The 12,500-nt window shown below is 37.8% G+C and overlaps 1 protein-coding gene across 2 annotated transcripts in view; it reads right to left on the reverse strand.

Moving 5' to 3' along the window:
* LOC123508776 (muscarinic acetylcholine receptor M5-like) overlaps positions 1-12,500 on the reverse strand; it is a 184,553-nt gene that overhangs the window by 81,887 nt on the left and 90,166 nt on the right. For both annotated transcript variants that reach the window (XM_045262676.1, XM_045262675.1), the window contains exon 3: positions 11,104-11,156. The gene's annotated coding sequence lies outside the window, so the exon portion shown is untranslated. The remainder of the gene's footprint in view (positions 1-11,103; positions 11,157-12,500) is intronic.

A 12,500-nucleotide genomic window follows, 5' to 3' on the forward strand; every position in this document is an offset into this window, starting at 1 on the left:
CTGTTTCCTATTTTCCTTGTTTCCTTCCTTTTCTTTTATTTCTTCTATCTCTCTCTCTCTCTCTCTCTCTCTCTCTCTCTCTCTCTCTCTCTCTCTCTCTCTCTCTCAACCTTTCAAGAGTCGTCCAGAAGCTTAAGTTTTAATCAAGTCGCCTCTATCTAAGCTTTAATTTCACCTAAACTCTCTCTCTCTCTCTCTCTCTCTCTCTCTCTCTCTCTCTCTCTCTCTCTCTCTCTCTCTCTCTCTTTTTTTCTTTCTCTATTTTCTTCTCTCTCATTTTTCTTATCTTATTTTTCCTTTTATCTTCGTTTTCTTCCATTTCATATCCCACAACCTTAATTTTACGACTTTAAAACTACTACTACTACTACTACTACCACCACCACTACCACCACCACTACTATTATTACTACAACTACAACAACTGCTACTACTACTACTACTACTACTACTACTACCACCACCACCACCACCACCACCACCACCACCACCACCACCACCACCACCACTTCTAACAAAAAAAACATAGGAAACTTGAATAAAAACAATAAAAAAACAAAAAAACAACAATAGGAGGAAGTGAAACATGATATTACTCTCTAAACTGGAGAACGGTAACATTCCCTCTCCCTCTCTCTCTCTCTCTCTCTCTCTCTCTCTCTCTCTCTCTCGTATCAACTCTCTCTCTCCTTTGATTTCCAGGCGTTCAGGAATCAGCGGGAACCGGGAATGCAGATAGAACTGGAATCACGAAGACACCAAGATGAAGCCAATTCCTCCTCCTCCTCCTCCTCCTCCTCCTCTTCCTCCTACTCCTTTCCTCTTCTTCCTCCTCTTTATCTCCCTTTCCTTTGTTCCCAGACGTGTCTTAAGAGGAAGGAGTGAAATGTGAACAGGTTTTGAAAGAGATTTATTTTTCCTCCTTTTTTTCCCTTCACTACATTGCTAAAGACTGGATTTTTGAGTTTTTTCCTTCTCATGCGTCTTTTCTGAGGGAAAAGTCCATTTTTTTTCTTCCTTCCCTTTTTATTGTTCAGCCCAGTTTACATTTTTTTTGTCTCCTGTTTTTTTTTTTTTTACCATTAGACGTGTTTCTGTTTTTTTTCTTTCTTTTGTTCTTCTTTCACTGTTTGAGGTACGTTTCCGTTTTTACCTGTTCTACTTTCCTCCTCTTTTTTTTTAATACTTTTTCGAGAGCTGTCTTTTCATTCTCTCTCCTCTTCCTTTCTCCCTGCTTGAAAAATTGTATTCTCTTTCCTTCTACTTAAAAGGCAAAAAATTCCCTTCCTGCTTCTCCTTCTATCCCCTTTTCAGCTTCAATAGTTGAGAGAAATCTAATGTTTTTCCTTACATTTTTTTTTGACAAATGTTTTTTTAACCTTATTATTCAAAGGGAAATATTCTTTTTAATTTTAGGATGTGTGAGAAATGTTCCTTTTTTTCCTTTCCAAGCTTCACTAGTCAAGACAAATTTAATGCTTTTCCTTCTACTTTTACGACAAATGTTCTTTTTTCCTTATTATTCAAAGGGAAATGTTCTTTTTTAATCTTAGGATGTGTGAGAAATGTTCCTTTTCTTTGACCTTTTCTGCTTCTCTTTCTCTCTCTTTTCCAGCTTCAATAGTCCACAGAAATTTAATGCTTTTCCTTCCACTTTTCACGACAAATGTTCTTTTTTTCCTTATTATTCAAAGGAAATGTTCTTTTTTAATCTCAGGATGTGTGAAAAATGCTCCTTTTCCTTCACTATTGAGAGAAGAATGTCTGTTTTCTTACTCGTGGCGCTTTTAGAATGTTTCCATTTTTTTTTCCTCTCTCTGACTATTCTAAAGGTAAGGATAAAGATTTCCTTTTTCCCACTCCTGGTGTTTGGAAGGATTGCCTCTTTTGTCTTCACTCTTTGATCGGATATATCTTTTTCCCTCCAGTATTTTGAGAGGTATTGCTTTATCTTTTTTTTTTTATTTCCCTCTAGTGTTAGTGAGAAGTGTAAGTTTCCAAAAAATGTCTTACTTTTATCTCATTTTCTATCCATTTATTTTACTTTTTCATATCTTGTCATTGTTTTTTTTTTATCATTTTTCTATTTTTCTTACTGATCTTCCATTGTTTTCTTGATTTCGTATTGTTTTTTCTATTATTTGATGCCATTTTTTCTATTTTTCTCTGCCTTTTCATTATTTTCCTTTTTTTTTTCCTTCCTTGTTTTTTTTCCTTAAGTGTTTGTATTTCCTAGTATTTGTATTCCCTCCTCTTTTTTTTTTTCCCTTGTAGTATTAGTGAGAAGTTTTTTTTCCCTCCTTTAGTATATGAGGAATCAATGTCAACTTCCTTTTTTTTTTCTTTCTTTTTTTTTCCTCTAGTGTTTGTGTTTCCTAGTATTTCTATTTCCTTTCCTGTTTTCTATTTCCTTCAAGTATTTGTGAGAAGTGTTTCTTTTTTCCCCTCTACAAATTTAAAAAACAAATCTCAACCTTTTTTTTCCTTCCTTCCTTTCTTTCTTTCTTTCTTTCTTTCTTTCTTTCTTTCTTTCTTTACTATCTCAGGAGTCAATCTTAACTACACTTTTCCCTTCTGTTTTTTTCTTTTCTTTCTTTCCTGTAGTGTTTTGTGTTCACTAGTATTTGTATTTCCTTCCTTGTTTTCCCCTTTAGAATTTTGAGAGGTGTTATTTTTCCCTTTTATAAATTTAAAAACACAATTTCAACTATCATTTTCCCTCCCTTGTTTTTTTCCCTCCTCTCTAGTATTTGTTTTCCTTAGTATTTGCATTTTCTCCTTGATTTTCCTCTAGTATTTGTGAGAAACGTCCTTTTTTTCCCCTTTACTCTTTGCTAAATCACTCCCAATTATCATTTACATCTTCTTTTTCCCTCTAGTGTTTGTATTTCCTATTATTTGCATTCCCTCCTTGTTTTTCCTCTACTTCTTTCCCCATTTACTATCCAAGAAATCAATGTCAACTATCTTCATCCCTGCTTGTTTGTGAGAGCTATCTTACTATTCAAGGCTAAAAATCTCCTTCCTTCTTGCTCTCCTTTCTTTTACCATTTCCTTGACAGTTAAAAAAAGAAATTCCTTCCTCCTCTTTTTTTTTACTTATATTCTCATTATTAGAAAGATTTCCTTCCTTTCTCTTCATTATTTGAGAGCACTATCAATTTTCCATTACTATTTGAGACACGAATTTCACTTTTTTTTTTCCTTCATTTTCACCTCAATTCTAAAAAGTAAGTGTCATTTCTGTCTCTCCTTTATTTGCAAGGTCTTTTGAGAGAGAGAGAGAGAGAGAGAGAGAGAGAGAGAGAGAGAGAGAGAGAGAGAGAGAGAGAGAGAGAGAGAGAGAGAGAGAAAGGGATAGAGAGAGAGAGAGAGAGAGAGGATAGAGAGCTGGATAGATAGATGGATAGATAGATAGATAGATAAAGAGAGAGAGAGAGAGAGAGAGAGAGAGAGAGAGAGAGAGAGAGAGAGAGAGAGAGAGAGAGAGAGAGAGAAACACAGATATACAGAGAGAAAATGCCCACTTATTTTTATCTCTCACTATTTGAAGAGCCAATTTAATCTTTTCTCTCTCTCTCTCTCTCTCTCTCTCTCTCTCTCTCTCTCTCTCTCTCTCTCTCTCTTTCTTTCTTTCCCTCTCACTATTAGATATAAAATGTAGGGTTTTTTCCCACTCCTTTTTTTTTTTTTTACCATTAGCCTCAATATTGGAGAGCTAAATTTCCCTTACTTTCTTCCTCTTCCTCTTTCTCTTCCTCTTTTTCCTCGTGCTAATAGAAAACAATAATTCATTTCCTCCTTTTATTACTCGATATAAATTTTCGTTTTATTTTTTCTTCCTGGAATTAAAAGAATGTTGACTTTTTCCTTATACAGAGAGAGAGAGAGAGAGAGAGAGAGAGAGAGAGAGAGAGAGAGAGAGAGAGAGAGAGAGAGAGAGAGAGAGAGAGATAAATAGCTTGATAGAGAGATAGATAGATAGATAGATAGATAGAGAGAGAGAGAGAGAGAGAGAGAGAGAGAGAGAGAGAGAGAGAGAGAGAGAGAGAGAGAGAGAGAGAGAGAGAGAGAGAGAGAGAGAGAGAGAGAGAGAGAGAGAGAATATATATAAGAGGAGGAAATAGAAGATAATGAAGAGGAGAAGAGAGGAAATAAATGCCAAATGGAATCAAAGGAAGAGGAAACAAGGAATAAATGGATAACAGGAAAAATAACGAATAAAGGGAAAGGGAGGAGGAAGAGAGGATAAAGAAGAAGAGGAAGAGGAGGAAGAGGAAAGGATGAGGAGGTGCAGGAAATAAGACGATAAAAAAGACAACAAAAAGGGAAAGAGAGAGAGAGGAAAGCCAAAGTTAGGAAAAGAAAGAGGAAAAAAGAATGAGAAGTGAGTGAAAGGAGGAGGAAAGAAGAGGCGGATGAAAGGAGAGAGAGAGAGAGAGAGAGAGAGAGAGAGAGAGAGAGAGAGAGAGAGAGAGAGAGAGAGAGAGAGAGAGAGAGAGAGAGAGAGAGAGAGAGAGAGAGAGAGGAGGAGGAGGAGGAGGAGGAGGAGGAGGAGGAGGAGGAGGAGGAGGAGGAGGAGGAGGAGGAGGAGGAGGAGGAAAAGGAGGAGGAGGAGGAGGAGGAGGAGAGGAGGAAGAGGTGGATGAAAGGAGGTGAGAGGCCGAGGAAGAGGAGGAAGAGGGAAGGAGGAGAGAGTGGGAGAGGAGGAAGAGGAGGAGGAAAAATGGTAAGGAAAGAAAGAAAGAAAGAAATCGGTTGATGAAAAATTGAGAGGGATCAAAGTTGATGAAGAGAGAGAGAGAGAGAGAGAGAGAGAGAGAGAGAGAGAGAGAGAGAGAGAGAGAGAGAGAGAGAGAGAGAGAGAGACTGGAGCTTAGGAGAAATCACTTTAAAACCTATAAACAATTTCACTCCCTGACACACACACACACACACACACACACACACACACACACACACACACACACACACACACACACACACACACACCACTAATCCAACACCACCACAACGACTCACCACATGACAATCAACACCACAAATTAACACGCAACACCAATATCAGCAGCACCACCATTATTCGTAGCAGTGGTGGTGGTGGTGGTGGTGGTATCAATCTGCCAGAATATATGAGCATTGCATCCTATAACTGACATTTACTCTCTCATTAACAAGACCAGTGCTTTACTCAATCCTCTGTTGGACACCTGTAAATAATCAGCAGGCTAGGGGATAAACTAGGTAAACAGGTAATTAGTAAGGGCTCATGGTGTGTTGTTTAGGTGAGTGATAAGGTTAGGTAAGTAAATGTAAGGGTTGATCAGTGGTTGAGTATTCGTAGTGGTTGTGAGTAAGAGTTTTGTGTCGGGTGTTAGAATGGTGAGGGGAGTGAAGGAGGGTGGTGAGTGGGAAGTGACGGTGTGTTGTGTTGAGTGAGTGGTGGAAAGGGAGGAAGATGAGGAATAATTGAATAGAAACTGACTTAGGGAAGGTAGAAAGGAGGGAAGAAGATGGGGGAAAAGAAGAAACTACTATATTACTACTACTATTATTACTATTACTACTACAACAACTACTACTACTACTACTACTTTTATTACTACTACTACTACTACTACTACTACTACTACTACTACTACTACTACTACTATTTCTACAACAACAACTACTACTACTGCTACAACAACAACAACTACTACTACTACTACTACTACTACTACTACTACTACCACTACTACTACTACCACCACTACCAAGATAAACACGATGAAAAGAGTAAATAGATAAAAGTTTCCTTAATGTGTGGAACTGAAAAACTTTACAATGAAAGAGGAAATTAACAAGAAATCGTGTGAGTGATGTAAACTGATGAATGAAGCAAGTAAGGACACACATAGACGAATAAAAGAATAAGTGAGTACGTGTCGTGTATTGTGGACTGACTAACTTAGCGAGAAAATAAGGTAAATAAGTGAGAGGATAAAGTTAGGTTAGGTTAGGTTAGGTTAGGCAAGTGAGAGATAAAGTTTGGTAAGGTTAAGTTAGTATTGTGAACCGACTAATTTGACGAGAAAATAAGGTAAATAAGTGAGAGAATAAAGTTAGGTTGGGTTAAGTTAGGTTAGGTTAAGTAAAACAAGTGAGAGACAAAGTTAGGTTAGGTTAAGTTAAGTTACTATTATGAAATTACTAACTTAGCGAGAAAGTAAGATAAATAAGTCAGAGAATAAAGTTAGGTTGGGTTAAGTTAGGTTAGGTTAGGTTAGGTTAGGCAAGTGAGAGATAAAATTAGGTTAGGTTAAGTTAAGTTACTATTATGAAATTACTAACTTAGCGAGAAAGTAAGATAAATAAGTCAGAGAATAAAGTTAGGTTGGGTTAAGTTAGGTTAGGTTAGGTTAGGTTAGGCAAGTGAGAGATAAAATTAGGTTAGGTTAAGTTAAGTTAGTATTGTGAACCAACTAACTTAGCGAGAAAGTAAGATAAATAAGTGAGAGAATAGTTAGGTTGGGTTAGGTTAGGTTAGGTTAAGTTAGGTTAGGTTAGGCAAATGAGAGATGAAATTAGGTTAGGTAAGGTTAAGATAAGTTAGGTTAAGATAGATTACGTTACACAAGTGACAGAATAAAGCTACCTCACAATTCATAACAAGAAAACAATCAAAACAACAACAAATACAAGCAACAATAGAAAATTAACAAAGGAAAACAGCGAAAGCAATAACATGAAGGGGAACAAAACCACTCATAAACAAAGAAAAAAAAAAAAAAAACTCAACAAAAACGACAAAATAAAGAAAGTGAATAAATAAAGAAAAAAAAAATATGACTTCACTGCCACAACAAACCATTATTTTCTTGCTCTCGTTGTTGTTGTTGTTGTTGTTGTTGTTGTTGTTTTGGGAGACTAATGAGCAACAACACCGCCAAATGACAAACAAATAAACAAAGTAATGAAAAAATGAAGTGCTTGTTTATATATTCAGGTTTCCTTTCTATTTTTCCTTTGTTTCTTTCTCTCCTTTTATTTTCGTTCCCTTTGTCTCTTTCCACATTTTTAGTAGTCTTTTTATGCATGTGAAATAATCTGTCTGTCTGTCTGTCTGTCTCTCTCTCTCTCTCTCTCTCTCTCTCTCTCTCTCTCTCTCTCTCTCTCTCTCCTAATAGTATTATAAACATCTCCGACTCTCTTGCTAATGACAATATAAATATTTATCTGTCCTTTTCTTTATGTAAGGAAATCTCATATTTATAAAAAGCGTACACACACACACACACACACACACACACACACACACACACACACACACACACACACACACACACAGACACACACACACACACACGGGTAGGATAAAGAAAAGGAAGAAAAGAATATCAAAAACCAAATTTTTTTCATATATTTCCCATGAACATTATTCGTATTATCGTCTCTCTCTCTCTCTCTCTCTCTCTCTCTCTCTCTCTCTCTCTCTCTCTCTCTCTCTCTCTCATTATCCCTCATTAAGTGCTATCAATTTGCAACGATTTTAATTATGGAGTTTGGAAAGAGTTTGAACTTGTATATAAAATTACGTGGCATTGAAATTATATGTCTTCCTCCTCCTACTCCTCCTCCTCCTCCTCCTCCTCCTTCTCCTCCTCCTTCTCCTCCTCCTTCTCCTCCTCCTCCTCTCCTCCTTATCATCGTCCTCCTTCTCTTACTTTTCTCTAATTTCCTCCTTACTTTCATATCTATTGCTTGATATCTTCTCTGCTTCCTCAATCTCCTCTTGTTCTTTCTCCTCCTCTTATTTTTTTCCTTTCTCTACGATTTTTCTTCTCTCCTTAGTTTCGTATTAATCGTTTACTGCTTCCTCCTCTTCGTCCTCCTCCTCCTCCTCCTTCTCTTTCTTCTCCTCTCATTTGTTTCTATATTCTTTTGAACGGAGGGCACATTTCTATCTTGAGATTTGTGTACAACTGGACCATTTTATTGACATTATGAAGGGTTTATGGAGGTCAGAAGATAAATGGCCACAGTCTTCACTATTTTAATCCCCGACATGAGTCTCTGAAGCTGTATAAAATCACCAAACAGTAAGCAGAATGAATATTGAAACGCGTCATGGTACTGAGGAGGTTAAGGGTTGAGATGTGGATGGAAATATGACAAGTAGGGTGATGGTTGTCATCGAGAGAAAAGGAGGAGACAGAGGAAGAAAGATTGATGTAGGAGAGGCAGAAAACAGGAAAGAAATGAAGGTGAAGAGGAAACTACTACTGGTACTGTTGCTACTTCTACCACCACCACTACTACTACTACTACTACTACTACCACCACCACTACTACTACCACCACCACCACTACTACTACTACTACTACTACTACTACTACTACTACTACTACTATCATTAAAACTTCAACTATTACCACTGTTTCACTGCTGATGCTAATTTTACTATTACTATTATTTCTTCTACTACTACTACTACTACTACTACTACTACTACTGCGACTGCTACTACTTCTACTACTAATTGAAGACGGAAGTATCAAATTTCCACTATTACAGTTACTACCATTTCTACTGCTGCTGATAAACCTGCTACTGATACTATTACTACTACTACTACTACTACTACAATCCCTACTAGAGCGTAAACCTCCCTTAACAACGTGGAATAATATGAAATGCGGCGAACACTCCCTATAGCCCCGCCAGCAAACGAGATGTGACGAAGTACAGCCGCAGAGTTAGTGAAATCTGGCAAGACGGGACCGTAGACTTTTGCCGCGCGGGACGAGAGGAGGGGAATCTCTCGGAGCATTGAATACCTTCCCGAATCTGCCTTGCATGTCTCGATTCGTTTCAAATTCTAATCAATTCTTCCTTGCCCAAAGTTCCAACTGGACTTAAAGATTTCATTGAAGTTTGTTGGTCGTTTTGCTGAGGCTTTGAATTAAGTGGAGGGTCAGAAAAATGTAGTGGTAGATAAACAGGAATGGTAGTGGTGGTGGTGGTGGTGGTGGTGGTGGTGAAGAAGAAGAAGAAGAAGAAGAAGAAGAAGAAGAAGAAGAAGAAGAAGAAGAAGAAAAGAAGAAAAAGAAGAAAAAATGATAATAATAACAATAATAAAAATAAGAATAAAATAAGAAACAAAGAAAAGGAAAAAAAGAAAAGATGAACAGAAGAAGAATAAGTGAAATAATAATAATAATAATAATAATAATAATAATAATAATAATAATAATAATAATAATAATAATAATAATAATAATAATAATAATAATAATAATAATAATAATAATAATAAATAATAATAATAATAATAATAATAATAATAATAATAATAAGAAGAAGAAGAAGAAGAAGAAGAAGAGGAGGAAATGAAAAAAAAGAGCTAAAAAGAAAAAGGATATGGAAAAAAAAGGAAGCAACCAAGAGAGATAAGAAAACTTTAAGAGATAAGTAGGAAGGAGGAAAAAAAAGGCCAAAACTGGAGGAGGCTTAGAAGAAAAGGAGAGGAGGAGGAAGAAGAAGGAAGAAAAGGACGAGGGACGAAGAAGAAGGAAGAGAAGGAGGAGGAGGAGGAGGAGGAAAGAAGAGGATTACAAAGGATTACAAAGGATTACAAACAGCAACGGACCTTCAGATCTTTCCTGGTCTGATTCCATTACTCTACACATCCTTTCCGCCCCCGTCTTCCCTGCCCTGCCCCGCCCTGCCCTGCCCTGCCCCGCCCCGCCCCAGCCCCGCCACGCTATTAGGCATTGTGTACAGAGACTAGCAATGTGTAAGCTCCTCTATTGGTGAATGTAATGGTTTGCATATTGGTGACTCTAGAAATTTTGTCTGTCTTCTACTTTTGAGTCTAGTAATTTGTCTATTGGTGAATGTACTAAGCTTGTTTATTGATGAGTCTTGTAATAATGTGTGTGTTGTGTTGGTGAGTCTAATAATTTTGTGTGTGTTGTGTTGGTGAATCTAATAATTTTGTGTGCTGTGTTGGTGAGTCTAATAATTTTGTGAGTATTGGGAAATGTAGTTGTCTATCCATTGTAAAATAACTACGAGGAGATTCAAGAGCAGGAGGAGGAGGAGGAGGAGGAGGAGGAGGAGGAGGAGGAGGAGGAGGAGGAAGAGGAAGGATAAGATAAGGGATATGAGGAGGAAAAGTGAACGGTGATGGTAATAATGGTAATGATGATGACAGTGATGATGGTGGTGGTGATGATGGTGATGATAATGATGATGGTGATGATGAGGAAGAAAAACAAGAAGAAGGAGAAGAAGAAGAAGAAGAAGAAGAAGAAGAAGAAGAAGAAGAAGAAGAAGAAGAAGAAGAAGAAGAAGAAGAAGAAGAAGAAGAAGAAGAAGAAGAAGAAAAGAAAAGAAAAAATGAAGAAAAACGTAAAGAAAAATAAGAATAAAAATAGAAAACAAAAACAATAACAACAACAACAACAGGCTGAAGAAAACGACCAACAGTATTTCTATTTTCCTCCTCCTCCTCCTCCTCCTCCTCCTCCTCCTCCTCACCTATCTATTCAGCCGTTCCCAGGCCTACTTTAATAGATGTCACCTGTCTCTGCGTCCACCTCTCTCTCTCTCTCTCTCTCTCTCTCTCTCTCTCTCTCTCTCTCTCTTTCTATCTCCAAGAATGACCATTCCAGAAAGACAATTGGCTTGTTAATGTTCCTCTGGTAACGAAGAGAGAGAGAGAGAGAGAGAGAGAGAGAGAGAGAGAGAGAGAGAGAGAGAGAGAGAGAGAGAGAGAGAGAGAGAGAGAGAGAGAGAGAACAATAGCACACAAAGAAACAGGAAGAAAAACACGGACATTAATTTAAGAAAAGAGGAAAATAAAGACGCAAAATAAAAAAAGAAATAAAAAAATTGAAATAGAAATAATTACATTCATCTCTCTCTCTCTCTCTCTCTCTCTCTCTCTCTCTCTCTCTCTCTCTCTCTCTCTCTCTCTCTCTCTCTCTCTCTCTCTCTCTCTCCCACGAACACAAATAAATAAAATGATTAAAAAAATTAAATAAAAATCCAAAACCAGCCAATCATATGAAAGCACACGAATTCAATAGCCAATCAGCGTGAGTCTCTGTCCTTACCTTGACCAATGAGAGCGTCCCGTGTAGCTACCGACCACCACGCCACCTCATGACTGCAAGGAAAGAGGAGCAGTGTTTGTCAGCCATCTTGGAACGCCACGAGGAGAAGGAGGAGGAGGAGGAGGAGGAGAAGGAGGAGGAGGAGGAAGGAGGAAGGAAGATAGATGAGAAGGATTATAATGAGAAAGAGGAGGAAGGGGAGGAAAAAAAAGAAAGAGTAACAGAAGGAGAGGACATTAAAGAAGGTAAATCAGGAGGAGGAGGAGGAGGAGGAAGAGGAAGAGGAAGAGGAAGAGGAAGAGGAAGAGGAGGAGGAGGAGGAGGAGGAGGAGGAGGAAGACATAGGATGGAGGAAACTTTGCCTCCCATAACTTTCCAACTTAATCGCTTGTGTTGTTTTTAGTGTGTGTGTGTGTGTGTGTGTGTGTGTGTGTGTGTGTGTGTGTGTGTGTGTGTGTGTGTGTGTGTGTGTGTGTGTGTGTGTGTGTGTGTGTGTGTGTGTGTGTGTGTGTGTGTGTGTGGGAAAGGGAGACAGCTATTCTTTCTCTCTCTCTCTCTCTCTCTCTCTCTCTCTCTCTCTCTCTCTCTCTCTCTCTCTACTGACACGGGGTGAGTTCAGGACTGACTCAGCTGTCGCCAACTTGAGAGAACATCCTGATGGGGGGGGGAGGAGGAGGAGGAGGAGGAGGAGGAGGAGGAGGAGGAGGAGGAGGAGGAGGAGGAGGAGGAGGAGGAGGAGGAGGAGGAGGAGGAGGAAAGGAACGAAATACTTATGGTTATATTTTTAGGTACACAAATAAAGTCTTTCTGTTTTATGCAAATTCTTCCTCTTTCTTCTTCTTCTTCTTCTTCTTCTTCTTCTGCTTTTTCTTTTTTAACTTATTTCATCCCATTTCACTACATTTTCATTATCTCAAAGACTAAAGGAAGAGAATAGCATTGGAGAACAAGAGACAGTAAATAAAGGCGCAGTTCTATAACACCAATAATAACAACAACAATAATAATAATAATAATAATAATAATAATAATAATAATAATAATAATAATAATAATAATAGATAAATAAATAAACTAACTAATATTCTTCCTATTTATATTTCCACACTCTCTAAAAAGTTACCTAGAGAATATTATTTTTTCAAGGACAACAACAACAAATAAAAGATTAGATAAAGCAACCCACTTAGATGCCAGTTCCCAAGCAGGTACGAGAGAGCTAGCCAAAAAAATGTGGTAAACAACAAAATAACAAGAATATTTTATGTAAGAGGAGAAATCTGGCCAAGGGCAAGAAAAAACGACTAAATAGAGAGAGAGAGAGAGAGAGAGAGAGAGAGAGAGAGAGAGAGAGAGAGAGAGAGAGAGAGAGAGAGAGAGAGAGAGAGAGAGAGGAA

This window comes from Portunus trituberculatus, chromosome 25 (assembly GCF_017591435.1).
Source record: "Portunus trituberculatus isolate SZX2019 chromosome 25, ASM1759143v1, whole genome shotgun sequence".
NCBI classification, from domain to species: Eukaryota; Metazoa; Arthropoda; class Malacostraca; order Decapoda; family Portunidae; genus Portunus; species Portunus trituberculatus.